This window comes from Schistocerca gregaria, chromosome 11 (genome assembly GCF_023897955.1).
Source record: "Schistocerca gregaria isolate iqSchGreg1 chromosome 11, iqSchGreg1.2, whole genome shotgun sequence".
NCBI lineage: Eukaryota > Metazoa > Arthropoda > Insecta > Orthoptera > Acrididae > Schistocerca > Schistocerca gregaria.
Window position 1 is genome coordinate 144,295,716 of NC_064930.1, and position 19,851 is coordinate 144,315,566.

A 19,851-nucleotide genomic window follows, 5' to 3' on the forward strand; every position below is an offset into this window, starting at 1 on the left:
AAGGAAGTTTGTGTTGTACAATCCGTTGCCGCTGAAGTCCCATCTGAACAGTGGCCTTCAGATGAGACGATAGAAAATGAGCTTGGTCAGATAAGACAGATCTCAACCTGTGACTTACCTGACTGGTGTGTGGAAATTAATACACAGGTCTCTGACCTGAAACAGGACCTTGAGATAATGAAAACCCACTATGTGAGACAATGCTTACTCCAGAAAATGTGAATGAAAGGTATGGCACTATTAGTCAGTACATTCAGTTTGTTCTGCATCACCCAGGGCTTAGTAACACATGTCTAGAATGTTTGTATGACTCAGTGGGGCAACATCCGCATTAACTGCTGTGATTTTAGAGGGAAGTTCGCTCAAGTACCATCAAATCCAGGTTTACACACCTGAGAAAAAGTACCCACATCTTGTCATTTTCATTTGACGTTATAAGAGGATTGGAGCGAGAGAGAAAAAATACAGTTTTCAGTATCATAAATTCAAGGGGAATCCAAGCAGTGGGCTGCAGCAACTTCTGAAACCGGTTCAACTTTTGATCAATTTGAAAGCCTTTTCTCGGGTCTGAAACCGGTTCACCTTTTGATCAATTTGAAAGCCTTTTCTCGGGTAGTATTGGTCAGAGCACTTCCAAGCTCGCTTACGACATGAAGTGTTCAATCCTGAGATGTGAAAACTGAAACAGGGCAGTCTCAGAAAGTACTCTGAGAAATAATTAAGAAAAAAACCCTTCTGGGACAACCCAGTAGCACATAAAGACGTCATAGGAATACTGAAAGGTAAACTGCCAATCAGCAGTTACAAAAAATTAATTCATGCACCAGAAGACATGGTAGGAAACTTTTTGTCCGTAGTAGATTAGATTATTTTTTCATTCCATAGATCCAAGCTGAGGAGATCCTCGTGGATGTGAAACCTGTCATTTTTTTTTTTTTCTTTTTCTTTTTCTTTTTTTTTCTTAAAGGAATCTGAAATAACAATACTAATAGTATGAATATATACAATACATCATTTGTTTCTATTAAAAAGTTCGTCAATGGAGTAGAAGGAGTTGGCCACTAGTAAGTCTTTCATGCTCCTTTTAAACTGATCTTTATTTGTAACTAATTTTTTCATGTTTGCTGGCAAATTATTGAAGATAAGTGTTCCTGAGTAGTGGACCCCTTTTAGAACTAAAGTAAGTTCTTTTAAGCCCTTGTGCAGATCATTTTTGTTTCTGGTATTGTACGTATGAACTGAGCTGTTTGTTGGAAAAAGAGATATATTATTTAGGACAAACTTCATTAAGGAGTAAATATACTGAGAGGCAGTAGTTAGTATACCCAGTTCTTTAAAGAGGTTTCAACAGAACGTCCGTGAATTCACTCTGCAAATAATACATATTACACGCTTTTTGACTCTGAAAACTTTTGTTTGACTTGAAGAGTTACCTCAAAATATTGTGCCATATGACATAATGGAATGAAAGTAGGCAAAGTATGCAAGCTTTTTCATTTTTATCTCGCCTATGTCTGCTAACACTCGAATTGCAAATACAGATTTGTTAAGGCATTTCTGTAGTTCTGAGGTGTGCTCCTCCCAACTGAATTCTTTATCAAGTTGTAATCTCAGAAATTTAAGAGTGTCAATCTCTTCTATCTGCTCTTCTTCGTACTTTATGCATATGCTGGGTGGAAACCTCTTACAGGTTCTGAATTGCATAGAGTGAGTCTTTTCGAAGTTTAATGTCAGTGAGTTGGCTTTAAACCATTTATTAATATCCACGAAAATATCATTAGCAGGTCTTTCTAGAACTACACTCGACATGAACTCAGCTTCTGGCAGTGTAACTAACGAGAGATTATTATTAATGTACGCAAGAAAAAGCAATGGCCCTAAGATGGATTCTTCTGGGACACCACATGTAATTTCTTCCCATTCTGATGATGACTGATGACTTAATTCACTGAATCGGATTTAGGAGGATGTCAAGCAAATCAATGAAAATGGAAAATGCTGGCATGGAGATGTTGTTGCATTCTGCGAACCAATTGGCTGGCCCTCGAAATGAAAATAATCAGAATCAGATGCAAAACTTTTCAGAGTTTTCAAGACAAAAGAAAAATAATCAGTACTGATACCATTCTGGATACCAGATGGCTAGGAATACACCTAATCAGAGGTTATTCTCTAAATAACTGAAACTTGTGGCAACTGAATTTTTGTGGACCACCACAAATATAGAATGCAAATGATGACCGCAATAGGATAGTAATATATTCTGATATCTCCTGGTTGGCCATACCAATGTTCCAAACCTATGACTAGTTGAGGCCATTGACGAACAGCCTCCAACATCTAGTCTGTCAGCAAGCTAGAGGTGGTCTTGTCACGCTCACAGGTATCGACCGTGGAATGGAATGGGGGCACGTATTATGACATAGTGACATATGTTTTGTTATAAGGATAGAAATGATGTATGTCACAAATTATGCAAAGATTCCATGTCATGTACGGAACAGTTTGAAAAACGGGTTCAGACATCCACGGTTCACGCTACTGTGGGGGGAGTACCAACCACAACCAGGGCACTGATAGACACAGGACTGAAAATGAATGTCTTGGTGAGCCATTTTTGAAAAGATCTATGAGACTGCTAAGATTCCAATGTTGCCGGTTGAAAAAAGTATAGCGTCTGGAGCTATTGACACCCATAAGCAGAGGGTAGAAAAGCAACCATAAGTAGAGTTAAAATTTGAGAATGGAGCCATTGAGTACACATTTTTCATTGTGAAGGGATTATCTGTGCCATGCTTACAGGGTATGGGAGTCCTATGGGATGCAAGAGTTGACTAGATAGCAGAAATAGTGCTAAATTTAATTCATACTTCTGCATGTCGAGACACATCCTGCCAGAATCAAGTTAAAAATAGTAGCCAGTAAGATGCCATGGGCAGTGACTTTATTGTCTACCAATGTGACGAGCCTGTGTCAAAGAATATGGAAAGCAATTTGCCTGATACCAGTAACATTTACACAGTAACGCAAGAATCTGGGTGCTTTAGTGAACATCAGAAGACTGAACTGTCAAAGTTATCACTGTCATTTGTTCAAGTTTTCTCAATTAGAGCTGGAGTAATAAGACGTTATGTATATAATATGAATATTTACCTTGATACCTTTTCATCAATCCTGTTCTATTCATTGGATGAAAAGGGTTGTAGTGAAGCAGGAATATGTAGAATGCTGAGTTGGAATCTCATTGTAACATCACTGTCCCCATACGGCAGTCTACTGTTATCAGTTTCAAAAACAGGAAGAGATGTACGCCTAGTACTTGATGCCCAGTCTAAAAAAAAAAAAAAAAAACATTGTCTTTGTTATGACCAACCTGAGGTGCTCCGGGAGCATCTTTACAGATTCCATGGAGAAAAATAACTACCATTGATATTAGATGATCATACTGGCAGATTGTTTATTGGAGGAATCTTAAAAGTATATAGTGTTTATCTTCTCAGAATTTTTGTATCAATTTAAACTGTTATTGTTTGAGCTAAACATCATTTCAAGTGTGTTCATTACTATATTTGACATAATTTTCAGGCCAGAATTATTAAACAAGATTGCTATTTACGTGGCTGATCTACTGATGGCTACTCCTACATGTGGGTGCATGTTCTATTGTTAGAGAGAGTGTTAAAAAAATTTAGACTCTTAGCCTTACTACCAACTTTGAAAAATTGCAGTTTGCCAAGAAACTGTTAGGCCACTGTATATTCCTACTGTGATTATTCATCATATGGATAAAGTAAAATTTAGAATTTCCCTCCTTCTGTGACTGAGAAAGAGTTGCGAGGTATTTTAGAGTTTGGCATCATTCTTTAAAAAAATTGTTCCCAACAGTCAAGAACTGTTAGACCTATTAAAGAAGCATGCACCCTGGATATGGACACCACAGTGCCAGAAGCTTTTAACAAAAATAAACAAGCTTTCGAATGTTCAAATATATGCTGCCACCCAGATATGGAGAGACTTCTATGTTGCATCCAGTATGTCCTGTTCTGGATTTGGCGCCTTTCTGTTCCAGATAGTACAAAAGGATGGCAAAACCGAAATTAATATCATCAACTTTGCAAGCAGTGTGTTATCTGAATGCATAAGGACATACTAAGTGACAGAACTGGTTGCCCTGGCTATCATATGGTCTTTTAGAACATTGAATTATTCCACTTACAGTCATCATATTGAAGTTTATTGTGACAATGAAGCACTGAGCAGTGTGTGTACATTTTGCGGCGTACAGTTGCAGCTGCAGCATTTATAAAGCTAAGTACTGACAAATTTATTTGTGCACCATTATTCAGTTATTAAATTTAATAGTTTTCAGTGGTGTTTCGTGCTGTTTGTGACAAAATAACAATTTGTGTTTGTTTGAGTTTTCTGTGTGTTGAAGTCATTTAGTAAATTTCGTGCTTTAGTGTTCAGCTGATGTTTCTTATTGTTTCTAGTGAAACATTTCAGTAAAATTTTCATTCAGTGTTTTAACTTTGTCGAGCGTTCCAGTGGCTGCTTGAATTTTCCATTTTTGCTAATAATTTTGTGAAGTTTTGTTGGTATTAGTATTAGCTGTAGTGTAGTAGTATCATCAATACAAGTAGTTACGTCCTTAATAGACAGAGAATTTCGAGACTGCTATTGTTAGTTCTATAAATAGTTCTACAGTCACTGAACTTAGGTACCGTATACATATAGTTTTTTTCAGTAACTGTACAATTTTACCATGAGTGAGAAGTGTGGACTCTGTCAGAGGTTTGTGAGTAGTGGGATTTGTTCAAAATATTTTCAGTGGGGGGAAATGCAGTGAGCATTCTACTTTCTAGTGAGATCCTCTCCTGGGAACGCAGAATCTGTAGTAGAAATAAGTTGATAGAGAAGCAGGAGCGTAAGACCCGTGCCCTTCAGGTGCAGTTACAACGTGCAAAGGAGGATCCAGACAGGTTGAGGAGGGTGAAGGGTGCTGGGGAATGGGAACTGGCAGTTGCAAGAAGGCAGCGAGGAGGAGGAGGTGTTCAGACAGTTTTACTTTGCGTGTATGCAATAGATTAGACCAAATGTGGGAACTGAGTGGATAGGAGCCTCTTCTAGCTTCAGATGTAGGGAACATGCAGCAGTCTTCAGCAGTTAGGAGGCCTATATCAATCGCAAAGTCTAACAGAAAGAAGGAGGTTCTGCTGCTAGGTATGAGGGTGAGTCAAATGAAAACCTTAAATTTGTTATAAGAAATTGAAATTTTGCACCGTTACCCTGTAAGTTGGTAAGCGTGCTACAAACAGTGCGCAGAATGGCCTGTAGGTGGCAGCACAGTGCAGATGCACACGTACCCTCGCAGTACCAGTATAAAGATGGCCGCCCCACTTGCGAATTGCACCGGGCAAGAACAGCATTCCGTTATTCGGTTTTTGTGTAGTGAAGGTGTGAAACCTATTGAAATTCGTCGATGAATGGAGGTTCAGTACGGTGATACGTGTTTCACAGCAGCAAGTCTACGAATGGAGTAGGAAGTTTGCAAATGGTGCGACTTCAGTAGAAGGTGCTCCTCGTCCAGGCCAGGCACAACGAGTTGTGACTCCTCAGAACGTTACAGCAGTTGAAGCCACAGTGAAGGAAAAGCACCGAGTGACACTGAATGACACTGCAACACGTTTACAGATTAGTCACGGGTCAGCACACCACATTGTGCACGATGAGCTCCAGTTTCACAAAGTGTCTGCAAGATGGGTGCCACGGCAGCTGACTCCTGAAATGAGAGAACGACGTGTCGATGCTCGTGAAGAACTTCCTCGGCACTTTGAACGAGAAGGTGACGGCTCCCTTGCAAGAACCATTACTGGGGACGAAACCTGGGTTCGCTTCCACCAACCCGAAACGAGTGCATTGAGCGTGGGGGAGATTATGTTGGAAAGTAATACAGCTTTGCATCACTTCTGCACAATAAATAATATTTAAAAAAATATTTAAGGTTTTCATTCGACTCAACCTCGTAGTTCTGACGGTAGGGGTGTGGGCCAGCAGTTGCAGGAAGTGCTGGGGAGCGAGTACCAGGTACCAGTATTGTGAAGCCTAGTGCAGGGTTGGCAAAAGTGAGTGACCGCACAGGGGAGTCGTGTTGGAATTTTACAGAGGAGGATCAGGTAGTGACAGTGGGTGGAGCAGGGAACAGTCTCGATAGCGACGGGGAATACGATGTAGGTGGTGACTTGGTAAAGATATCTACTCAAACTGGTGGCACTAATGTGCATTTCGTGCAGCTGTTTCAGCGTCATGATCGACCTCGTCTTAATGTGGCTGTTAGGCGTGTTAACGTGGGGCTAGAGGGGGTGCTGATGGCAGAGGGCGTGGGTCTCATTTCAGTGGTGCCAGTTGGGTCTATCAGTAGATCAGGGGTCACTAGGCATGGCCTGCTCCTCAATAGGTATGGGGAGGGGAGGCTGGCAAACCTTATAGGTGACAGTGTAGTGGGTGGTGGTGGTGGTGGATTACTCGTGGAAAAATTCCTGTAGTAATTGGTGTTAGAGGTGCACCTTTTTTAGATTGAAGTCAGCTGACAGGTATCCCTACTTAATGGAAGTTCCTCTAACTAAGGGCTCACCTTCAGAGGACATCATGTTTCCAAGTAGAGAAGGAATTACCATATTTTATCAAAATATAAGAGATATTAGAGCTAAAGTTAATGAACTGCTTGTAGATGTTGACTCTGAAATAATTGGTATGTCGGAGCACCACTTAAATAATTTGACAATTCAGAGGCTTCCTTTACCAGCATACAGAGAGGTGGCTGTTTTTCAAGGAGTTTCTTGTGGAATGGAGGAGTGACTATGTATGTGAAAAAACAGTATTTCATTGGAGTCCATAGACATATCATGGCACTGCACTGAACAGATATTTGATTGTTGTGCAGGGGCAGTTGAATTAAGTGAAACTAAACTTCTAATTGTTGTTATTTATAGGTTGTTATTTATAGCTCAAGCTAAAAACGGTTCTTGATTCACTTTGTAGGAAGTACCAGCAGTTAGTTATATGTGGTGACTTCAACATAAATTCAGTATATGATGGTGCAATGGAAGGATGTTGGTAGATCTAAATTCATGTGCACTAAGGCAGACTGTTTTTCTTTCCATCTAGGGTGCAAGGGAACAGTAGCACAGCCATAGACAATTTTTTATTCATCCTTCATTACTAGATGAGCATTCTGTTGGCAAAAGGGTGAATGGCATTTCTGACAATGATGCACAAATTTTAACACTACAAGGCTTTTGTACTCAAACAAATGTCACATATAATTACAAACTATAAAGAAAAGTAAATCCAACAGCAATAGAGAGTTTTTTAAACCTTGTCAAGGAACATGAGTGGCAGGATGTTTACAGTGTCGATAACATAGATGACAAATGTAATGCTTTCCTTAACACATTTCTTGTGGTCTGTGTGAGTTGCTTTCCTTTAAAACCTTCTAAATAGGGTACTAACAGTAAAAGGCAACCCAGGTGGATGACTAGTGGGATAACGATGTCATGTAGAACAAAGTGGGAATTATATCAAAATGTTAGAAGTAGTCACAATCGTGGTGCAGTAGCCCATTACAAACAGTATTGTAAGGTGCTCCAAAAATGTTATTATGAAGGCAAAGAGTATGTGGTACGCAAATAGAATAGCTAATTCACAAAATAAAATTAGAACCATATGGTCAATTGTGAAGGAAGTGTCTGGTCAGCAGCACAATGTCGACGATATAGTCAGTAAAAGTATTTCTGTTACTGGTAAATCAGATATACATACAGTATTTAACAATAATTTTCTGAGCATTGCTAGTGAATTAAATAAAAATTTAGTTTCTACAGGGAATCATATAACTTTCTTGGCAAATGCCTTTCTGAAGTTGATGTCTGAAATACTCCTCTGTGATACAGACAAGGGGGAAATTGAGTAAGTAATTGAATCACTGAAGACTAAGGACTCTCATGGGTAGGTTGGGGTGCATAGCAATATATTAAAGTACTGTGCTCAGATGTTAGCCCTGTATTTAGCCATATTCGTAATTTTTCATTTGGGAATGGTCAGTTTCCTGAACAATTAAGTACTCAGTAGTAAAACTGCTTTATAAAAAGGGAGCAAGGGATAATGTAGACAATTTTAACCTATTTATATGCCATCAGTGTTTTCTAAAGTTATTGAAAAGGCTGTGTATTTAAGGATAACTGATCATTTTATGTCACATGATTTGTTATCAAATGTATAGTCAGATTTAGAAGTTTTTTAACAACTGAAAACACTACATTCTCTTTTCTCGGTGAGGTAATGGATGGGTTAAACAAAAGGTTTCAAATGCTAGGCATATTTTTTTATTTAACTAAGGTGTTTGATTGTGTTGATCACAAAATATTGCTCCAGAAGTTGGACCATTACAGAATATGTGGAGTAGCTCACAGTTGGTTCACCTCTCACTTTAGTAACAGACAGCAAAAGGTCATTATTCACAGTCCTCTGATGTGGGATCTGAGTGGGGTATGAAGAAGTGGGGGGTGCCCCAGGGATCAGAGTTTGGGCCACTCCTGTTCCTTATTCATATAAATGATATGCCCTCTAGTATTTAGGGGAAACTTTAAAATATTTCTGCTTGCTGATGACACTAGCTTGGTGGTAAGGGATGTTGTGTGCAACATTAGCTTATTTTCAAATAGTGCAGTTCATCACCTAAGTTTATGGCTTGGAGAAAATAAACTATCACTAAATCACAGTAAGATTCAGTTTTTACAGTTTCTAACACACAATTCAACAAACCCTGACGTTTTAATTTCACAGAATGGACATATGATAAGTGAAACTGAACAGTTCAAATTTCTGGGTGTTCACACAGATCAAGAAAAAAGAGAAATGCAACTCCCATGTTAAAAGTGGGAAACACAGATTGACAGCAACACCTGAAGTAGTATGGAGATGAACTAAAATATGAAAACATTGTGGGTTGCATCCCCCCCCCCCCCCCCCCCCCCCCCCCCCGTTTACTTACGTTGTAGGTTTTTATTTTTATTCTATTATGTTATTTTTCTAGGCGTGCTATGTAATTATTTTGGCTGGCATCATAACAAAATAATTGAAACACAGCTATAGCACACTGTACTGCAGCAGAGAGAAACCTATTCAGTAATATTTTCAGTCTATTTTTGACGTTTACGTCTGACAGACAAGAAAACATAGTAGGAGCAGTGACTCTCAGGCGCAAACATCAAAAATAGACTTTTAAATTGACATGCTTATATTGTTATCTGTCAACATGTAAACGCTTCAGCATGTTTTATGGTTCATAAGAACTAGACGCAACACTTGAAACTGAGAGTAAGTCGAAACAAGTTGGCAGTGCAAATAATTGAAGCAAAAGAAAAATAACATTGTAGCAGCTAAACTGTCTACAAATATTCCTGAATAATGTCATAATTTTTACGTCATACAGGCTGCTGGATCAATGGAGAAAAAAAGCCTATTATTAAGAGAATAAGCAGCAGTTAAAGAGGTTCAATTAAGAAATATTTATCGCAGTATTAATTAATGAAGAATTCTAAAATTTGTTGCAACTATGTTTCAGGACTACAAGTTCTGAGTAACTGCCCAGCAAACTTGCACTACGGACCATTAATTTCTTAAAAAAAGATTCCTACATCTTACTACTGTTAATGCTTCAACAGAAAAAAGAAAACATCAATATAAAGTACCAAAAGCAGGAGAGGTGGATAAAAACAATGAAATGAAAACAAAACTTACTTTTTATTTATTTCTCAAGCACACAAAAAAAATTTGCTTTTAACTGTTATAAAGCTTTAAACCGTTTTTCACGAGGAACACCTGTCACATGTTTTGGAAACATACCCCTGTTTAGCCTATGCCTACTTTTATTCATAAAATCTTCTTCGAAAAAATGATCTTCACAAACAAAATAAGAAGCACAGTTCGCATCTGGTGACAGTTTACAATTACTCTTCCACTTTAGAAGCAACTCTTGATGTTATTTTGGAAACGTGTAGAAATGCTTGTTGCAAATTTCCTCTGTCGAACCCATGTAATAGCCAAATGAACAGCCGGGAAACTTGCAGGAGTATTTCAACATCAATCTGTTGTGTTGAATATTCTGAAAAAAACATAAGTCTTCATTAAATAAAACTACTACAGACATATCAAAGTTATTTAAATAAACAAATGGAAACCACACTGCTTAATTCAGGATAGAAGAGAATACGTTTCATTTATAGGCTACGAGATTATTTAATGAAAAATTAAATGTCTTACCTTACAATCAATTGTGGACATTTTTCAGCAGGAAATTTCTTCAATTCCACAGTGAACTTTATGAATTTAAAGTAAAAAATCTGTTTATAATGAAGATGAGTAGTATGTAAATATGAAACAAATACAAAGACGACTGTAACCGAGGACCAGAGACTTCAGTGCAGAGCAAATATTTCAAAACAACCGCCATTGGAGTTTAGACAGCTCTCATTGGTCAATTCCAGCTTCGTTTGACCCCTAGCGCCTCTAGTTGTCTGGAATGGAACTAAGTGGCTTGTTGCCTCTTTGCCCATATAGCTTTCACCCCCGTGGGTGCTCAGATAGTAAACTGTTGTGGAAAGCTCACATTCAGGATCTTGTTCAAAGACTTAATGCTACCATATTTATTATTCAAATGGTATTTGAAGTGAGTGATTGTTTGACATGAAAATTAGTCTACTTTGCTTATTTTCATTTGCTTATGGCATACGGTATTATATTCTGGGGTAAGTCTTTTGATTTTAAAAGGATATTTTAGGTCAGAAACGTGCGGTTCGGGCAGTAAGTGGTGTAAGCCCACGAAATTCTTGTTGACTCCTGTTCCCGAGTCTGGGTATTTTGACATTGGCCGGTCAATATTTGTATTCCTTACTGTCGTTTCATGTTAACAATATTAGTTTATTCCCAAGAATAAGCAGCTTTCACTCAGTTAATACTTGACAGAAATCAAACCTGCATTTGGATCAGACTTACTTAATTCTTGTGCAGAAAGGTGTACAGTATATTGCTGCATCCATTTTCAATAAGCTACCACTCGAATTCAGAAATCTTGGGAATAATCCACGCGCTTTCAAATCAAAACTGAAGAGGCCTCATAGGTCACTCCTCTTCCGTCAAGGAGTTACTTGAAAAGTTATGCTGATTCTTGTCATACTGTTGATTGTGTTTACTTAACTTTATGCATTGACTTTTTTCAGATTCATAAACATTTTATTTTTATCTGTTATTACTTTAATGTTGTAATTTCATGTACTGACACGCTCCATGACCTTGGAGATTTGCTCCTCTATTTTGTCCTGTGGAACTTGGCATGTAAATAAATTAATAAATAAAATTGATGTATCTTCTTCTAAGCTAGTTCACCCACTACTAACTAGGTGGTGTCTTTTCTTGCAACAATACAGTTTTTAAATCATATACATTAAGGGTAGTGACAATGTGATCGCAAATGAACTTCCTAGGTCACCCCAAGCACCGCCCAAATTCACCGAGCTTTTTGAGCAGGTGACCAATTACAAGATTTATCTAATGAAAGATTTGGCAAACTGTTGTCCCCATCTCGAGAAAGTAAGAACGTGAGTGCATTGCAAGATGCTAATCGTAGGTGTCAGAGAGTTAAACAAATTATACAGCAGTAACCTTTACATAATTCTACATATACTGCTGTGTTGTTTCACTGCGACAAACTTAAATCGGAATCATAGTGTGTATGTATATGACATGCCCAACATGATTTGGTACAAAGGTGTTGGAAAAGTGCAAGCAGAAAATTGTGTCCTACTGTTATCTCTCACACGTTCAGAGATGTGTGCACCATTTGTTAAGAACCCACCTTGCCTGGCAGAGGGTAAAATCGATAAATCTATCTACCGATACAGATACCACTGCACCCGACAGTAATGTCAAAACCAGGCGAGATAGCGTCTATTGACACCGCAGGCCCATACCCTCAGGCTAGGGGACGCATTCATTACCTTGTGACTGTTCACGATTGATTTTCCAAACATGTATGATTATATTCGACCAGGTCTATCACAGCAGAGCCTGTTGTCAGAAGATTAAAGGAAGACTATTTCCCTTGACTCGGGACGCCCAAAGCGATACTATCTGATAATTTCTCAAACTTTACTGGTAAGACTTCACTCTGAAACAAGTGCAACTGCGAGGATTGTTTGGGAATTTAAACAGTTTATCCGGATGTATACACAAAACCCACATAACCAGTGGGTAGATTTTGTTAGGCTCTTTGAGCAGGTGATGAACACATTGCTGCACTTCTCTTTGGAGTAGACTCCCCAGAAAAGGAAGAGAGAAAAGAGGGGGCTGAACCCACTTGCTCAAGTACCTAGTAACGACATAACATCGGAAGAAAAAATTCATCGAGCAATTATTTCATTGAATGCCCAAGTGAGAAAGCATTCGTATGACAATCGTCTAGACCACATATAAACATGTTCTGTCAACGGAAATTTGATCTTAGAAAAGACTTGTGCAAAACCTTACTTGAAACACTAGAAGTGGCAACTTCTTCTACAGCAGCCCTTTCAGAATTGTGAAGATTCTTCGTGAAAGATCCCATCTTTTATCCTGTCTTAATTCTGATAAGGTTAAAGGCCTTCGTCACAATAGAGATTTGAGAAGATACATTCAGTAAGAAAGTCTTAAAGCAAGAAGGACTACCCTAAGGATGACAGAAGCCCACGAATTTCAAGGAAGTGTCTAACGTTCAGACGACTTACAGTGTGAGTGTGGATCTGGGTTACATCGGCTTACTCCCCCAACCCACCGTCCACTTCTTTACGAGGTGACTTACTTCGAATTTGCAGCTGCTCTTCTTTACTGGCTAGCTGGCTGCTGGAAACCATCTCAACTTCTTCTCCTTCGAATAAAGCTAGGTAAAGGAATATTTAGACTCTTCCTACTTATGAAATAAGTAGACATACAGGCTTTACTTTTTGTCAACTAACGATGTATTTGCCAATAAAAATTTCACTTTCCACACGAGTATGTAACTTCCTGCAAGCCTCTCGTACAGTCGGACATTAGAAACAAATTGAATCACAATTAAAAGAAAGTTGGCGTGGATAACATGACCTTTCTTAACACAAATCATAAAATGAGTCTTGCCTCTAATAAGGATGCATCAAGTGTACTTTTTCAACAGTTCTTGTTTTAATAACAATAGTCAATGACACAATAAGCACAGAGCCGCATATAAACTCCACGGTTCTTCCTTACACACTCGCTAAAACATCTACGGATTGCCCGACAGTCACTTGTCGGTGCCGTTCGACCGCTGCGTCTACTTTCTTCTCGCAACTGATTTTAAACCTGCACACACAAACGTGTGATGCGCAGTATGTAGGATTCTACCATCCAACACTCACATCCAGAATATCTTGCGTTCCAGATGGTAGAAGGCTGAGTGGTTCTAGAATTCACACAAAAATTCTTGAATCACTACAATAGATCGTGTGAACTAACTGTAATATGAAACCATTATTTACTCTCATGTTTTAAAATACTTTGTGTTAACACGGAGGATTGCTGATAACTCTGAAAGGTCGAGTAAACAAAGCTATGAAAGTTGAATTGAAGCCTTGACCTAATTTAGCTGTGTGATGAAAAAAAAATAATAAATAAAAATGGATCTGAGCACTATGGAACTTAACATCTAAGGTCATCAGTGCCCTAGAACTCAGAACTACTTAAACCTAACTAACCTAAGGACATCACACACATCCATGCCCGAGGCAGGATTCGAACCTGTGACCGTAGCGGTCGCGCGGTTCCAGACTGTGGCGCCTAGAAACGCACGGCCACACTGGCAAAGGTAATGAAAAATGCGTGAAGCTAGTAGAGCATCTAATGGTGTTTTTATAAATTTCTCTGTGTTGTAAATACTGATTTAGAATTGATATTTTTCTTATTACTTAACAGTGAAAATATTTGACCAAAAGCCTGAACACTGGAGAAAATTTAACAGTCATATGCTGTTATATATCATAATCTATCGGCTGTATAAAGATCTAGTGCTAAGTGCTACATAGAATGGAAAATCTTTTGCCAGTGTCAGAATACTATGTGTACACTGAAGTGACAATGCAAAAAAAATTAAGCACAGTGACATTCATTAGTTTAAGTAACAAGCCAGAGGAAATGATTACATGTACTGTAGATTATTGCAATGTGTATTTACTAAGCCACTTTAGATTTAGATGACTTAATATTGTTTCAAGTGGCTCTTAGCACTATGGGACTCAACTGCTGTGGTCATTAGTCCCCTAGAACTTAGAACTACTTAAACCTAACTAACCTAAGGACATCACACACATCCATGCCCGAGGCAGCATTCGAACCTGTGACCGTAGCAGTCGCACAGCTCCAGACTGCGCGCCTAGAACTGCAAGACCACCAAGGCCGGATAATATTGTTTCAGTTATTTTCTTTGTCTTATGTTGTTATGTTATTAAAATGACACTTTTCTTCATTCACATTCTTAGTCATTTGCTGTATTATAGTTCAGTATGAAAGGTTACATACCTTTTATCATGTCACTCAGGGGTTTAAAAAGCCAGGTGTCCTATACCTTTACATGTAATTATTTCTGTTGTTCACGATACTGGGTCAAGATATGTCTGAGTGGTATATTTCACAATTTGAAACACACTCATTGAGTAACAATAGCCACACTTAAAAACCAATGTATATGGTATCAATACACTTTGTAAATAAAAAGCATGTGTAATCTTAAAATACTTTGTAAATAGTGATTATCAATCGAGGGACTGGAACAAGAGAAGGGACTGGAACAAAAGAAATGCCAGTTGTTTTTTTTATTTTTTTTTAAAGAATACAAAGAATGTGCAGACACACAAACAGTGTACTTCAAAGTAACACTTTCAGTGAATGAAATGGATGTCGTGTAACACAGTACATGAAGCTCTTTCACTGACGTAAAAAGCAAAGTGCCAGGGAAAAGGTACTTAACCTCTGTGCAACTGAAGCAGGATCGACACCGACGATGACCTCGACGAAAACACAAAATCCTGCGAGGTTGCAGATCGCCGATGTCACGTACACTTGTAAAAAACACACGCGCCACTATGCCGTGTAGCATTATCACGATGAGTTGGGTGTGAAAAATGGTAGCCGACAATATTGGTTTGTCCTGTGAACTTAATTGGTGGTGTGTTGTGTTGGGTGTGCATACCAGTTTAAACTTCTCACTGTGTGTGGTTATATAGAACTGCCATGGGAGGACACTCTTGTAGTACATGTGGTGAAGTATTTAGAATAACTAAAAGCACACTAAACTAAGGACTCCAGTAAGAACAAAATAAATCAGTTTACTTTTAGTATTAGCAGTTTGTAAATCTAATGAAAATAAATACTAGTATCAACATAAACGTTTAATGATGGTAGGCGATTTGAGCAGGAATCTAGACAGTGGCAGCTTTGCGCTCTTCAGCTTCTATCTTGCACTAATACTGCCTTTCTCACCTGCTTTCATAATAACTTTCACAAGCTGGTGAGGGTTGGCAGCACTGCTGTGATTCTGGTTGTCAGCTGTCAATAGAGACTGCTGCAACTGAACTGACCCTACCTGACGCTGACACTTGGAGGTGGTTGAGATATTTAATCCAAAAGGCAACACTCTAAATTGATTAGACTTGCTGTTAAACAAAAACACAGTATAGTTCCACGAATTTTCATGCAGGTTTACCAGCAAGTAACCAGCAGTCAAATCCACTGACATAAAATATCTTTCCTGTTCAAATTTAGTTAAAAGCTTGTCAGTACACAGGGGTCTGTCCCAATATGTTTCTATGTGCTTCTTACATGTTCTTGCACCTAATACCAGGCACACCATTTCTGTAGCTTTTCTTACCACTAATAAGGGATTTTTATAAACACTTAAACTTCTTCTATTGCTCTATTTTCTATTATTTTATTTACCTCTTCTTGTATTGTACATCTTGAAGTTAAGGCAACTGAATACGATTCGCAAGAGTATGGTTCATTATCTTTTATTTTAAATTTGATTTGTAAGCTTCAATTTATATCTGTTCATTGAAGTCTTCAAAGTCCATTACTAATTCCTCTTTGCTGACTGCCTGAGTAGTAGCAACTAAATGCATATTATCTAATAATACATTTTGCTCATCTGCTAGGTAATTTATTTTAAGTGGTACTACATAATTATAATCTCCATTTTTCCATTACTATACTTCAGCATCAGTCTAATTTGTCTTTATATGTTAGTACTCAATCAATACCCTGCAATATTTGCAAATTTATGTTAAGTATCACCAACAAATTTAACATGAACTTATAGTTGGTACTGCATATTCTTTTGCCCATGGTATCTTGATTCCCTCCACTCATATTTTTACTGTCAAAACTATATGTTACTCTCCTTATTCTTTATGAGTTTGTTTGGATAATGATTCCTCACATTAGTGTTCTTGCTTGATTTTCCCTTAGTGTATAATAACCTCTTTCCTTATTTAAAGTGCTAAGGCCTTCAACAAAAGTTGACACCCCCAACACCGGATCTCTTTCCTGACATAGTATAACACACTCTACAGATCATTATTGTTACAAGAGCTATTTCTTCTTTTGGCCTCTCTAAATATTTTGAACTTACAAGATGCCACTCCATACACTGCTTATAACTACCCCATAAACTTTTATAATACTTCAGATCTAATAATTCTAATGTCAATTCTTCCAGTTTGCATGTTGACCAGTACTTTCTTTTAAATTTTAGCTGAAAATGTTCACACAATTTGTATTTTTCCGAACATGCAGTTCTGCATTCTGTGGCATCAGCCACCTGATAACTGAGTGTAAAATCTATTTTCTTTCAGTCCTTCCCTTTTTTGGGTGATGATCCAAAGATTACCCTTAAAAATATAAAAATAGATAGTAGGAACATCCCCATCAAATTTGAATTCTGGAACCTGTAAATTCGTTCCTGTTCTCAGTTGTAAGTTCTTCTGATCAATCACCAGACATCTCAGTGTTACCGCTAGCTGAACATATACTAAGTTCTAGTTTTTTTCATTCATAAAGTTTGAAACTCTTTCGCATTTTCTTCTATATCATCCACAGGATTAGGTGTAGTGTTGGTAAAATCTACTTTTTCTTGTACTTTAAGCTCTACTAATTCCTGTAGATTGTTCCTACAAACTAGTCAAAGCATTTGGGGCACCAATGACTCCACCAATTTCTCTTCTTTGTTCTAACACCTTTATCTGACCTCATGTATCTGAGATTTGACACTGTATACTTTGACTCATGGTTTAATGCTTCCTATACCTGTTGAATTTTCTCATGTACATCATTTACCTGTTGTTGAACCTCATCCCTGACTAAGTTACACTGCTTTTCTCTCTGTCTGTAACTCCTTCTGTAGTTTTAATAAAGTTGCTCCCATATCAGAAATTTTAGCATTTGAAGGGTCTATTTTTGTACATACTTCCTCCCCTTGCCTTTTCAAATTGTTATAACTCATCTTTTTTCCCCTCCTTGAGCTTAATACAAGCCAACAATTTTTCCATCTCTCTAGTCTAAGCTGGCATACAACTTAAACCAAGAGTAAATATTTAGATTTAAAAGTACTTCTGTAACATCACTTCGTATCTACCCTTCTACACCAATTCATCTCTTTGCAAGTTTAACCATGCACCACAGTGCACGAAATCTCAGTTCTGGGCTCAATACGGCTCATTGGATGATGAAATCAGCTTGGTACAGTGTGATGGTGGCGAGTAGCAAATGCGTAGCCAATCATGCCATTGAACTGCGCCACAGACGGTGTGTGTGGAACGAGCCGTCATTGTGCTGCTCGCTGGCTGTGGTAGCAGCGTCACGGACTGCTTAGTCACTTGTAGTTCTCCGACCCAAGACAGGAAATCTTGTTAGTCAACCAAAAAAGTCTAGTATTTTCATGTCTAGTTTGAATTACACATGGTTGTATGTACTGTTGTTGTACTAGTTGCTACTGACAGCAAAGTACAATCCCAGGTTTCACTTCTTCTTCTGACATTTTGGCTATATACCATCCAGCGATCCTCAGAGTGAGCCGAGCTGACTAACTGTCAGTCACCTCTGCTGACTCTGAAGATGGCTGTATGGTATACAGCCCGAAATATCAGTAGAAGAACTGAAATTTATGCTGCTGCATACCTGAAATTTTATGGAGCAATCGTTGCACCACAAAAATATGAAATGTACATATAATCTCAAAGTTCCCTTTTTTATTCAGTTTTCTAAAATTCTTCTTTATAATATTATTTGATGTTACTTTTCCTCTTATAGTTCAATTTATTATCCTACACTGCGCATGCTTATTTTTCTTTATTATTTGTTTTAGTATTTGTCATCCTTGGCAATAGTGGATATTGCTGAATTATTTCAGTGAAATATTATTTATTTCATGTTACGTAGATCCAGTTAGTGAGTCAATCACAAGGATATGGAACGTGTCAAATTGTACAGGTTTCAATTTAAATTTACAATAAATACAAGGGCATTCAATCCCAAATTGTACATAGTTTAAGTAAGACATACTATAAATACAGTAATAGATAAAATGTCAGCTAGATAACATAACAACCATTTAACAGAAAAAGGAGTTTCAAATAAAGGTTAAAGATAAGAGCACAAAGTTAAATCAGATATTAGGCCTACAAGAGTAAATACAGGTACAACCAATTTGTTGTTACAAAAAGTGTGGTACTGCTCAAATGCACAATAAAAATCAATTGAACTACTTCTAGACACAATAAGTTTAGTGATGGTATACATTTTCTTTCAGATATTCATCCACAGTATAAAAAGATTTCTCTGTCAGGTAATCTTTGAGAACTTGTTTAAATTGTGGCAGTTCTGTATGAACACATTTCATATGTAGTGGTAGAGCATTGAACAGCTTAATGCTGGAGTAGTAAACTCTTTTTTGTACCAGAGTGAGACATTTCATTTCGAACTGTAGATTGTTTTTGTTTCTGGTGTTATAGCCATGGAACTTACTGTTGTCTTGGTAGATAGAATAGTTTTTGCACAGAAAGGTCAGCAAGGAAAAAATATACTGTGAGGCAGTTGTTAGGATACCTATCTTCTGAAACAAGTGCCTGCAACAGTGTCTTCAATGGACCCCACACATTACTCTGATAGCTTTCTTTTGGATGGTGAAAACTTTTTTTGCAAGTGGTTGGTTCCCCCAGAATATGATAGCATATGACATCAATGAGTGGAAGTAGCCAAAGTAGGCAACCTTAATGGTGTCAACTTCAGTGACTGAAGAAATTACCCGTAATGAAAATGTTGCCGAGCTAAGTGTTTTACATAGATGAAGAATGTGAACTGACCAATTACATTTGCTGTCTATGTAAGGACCCAGGAATTTTGTATCTTCAACTTTCTGTATTAGTTGATCTCTACATTTTATGTTAATTTCATCGAGATAACTTTGTGATGTATGTAACCTCATATAATGAGTTTTATCTGCATTGAGTGAGAGACCATTTGAGGAGAACCAATTTAAGATATCATTAAAAACAGTATTTGTAGTTTGTTCAAGATTGTGATCTATCAAATCGTCAGTTAGAATTGTGGTATCATCAGCAAACAGGGTAAATTTGCTGTTTGTCTCAGAACAAAGAGGAAGGTCATTAATAAAGATGAGGAAAAGCAGTGGGCCCAAAACGGAGCCTTGAGGCACACCACACGTTATCGTGCCCCATTCAGACGAGGCAGGTTCTC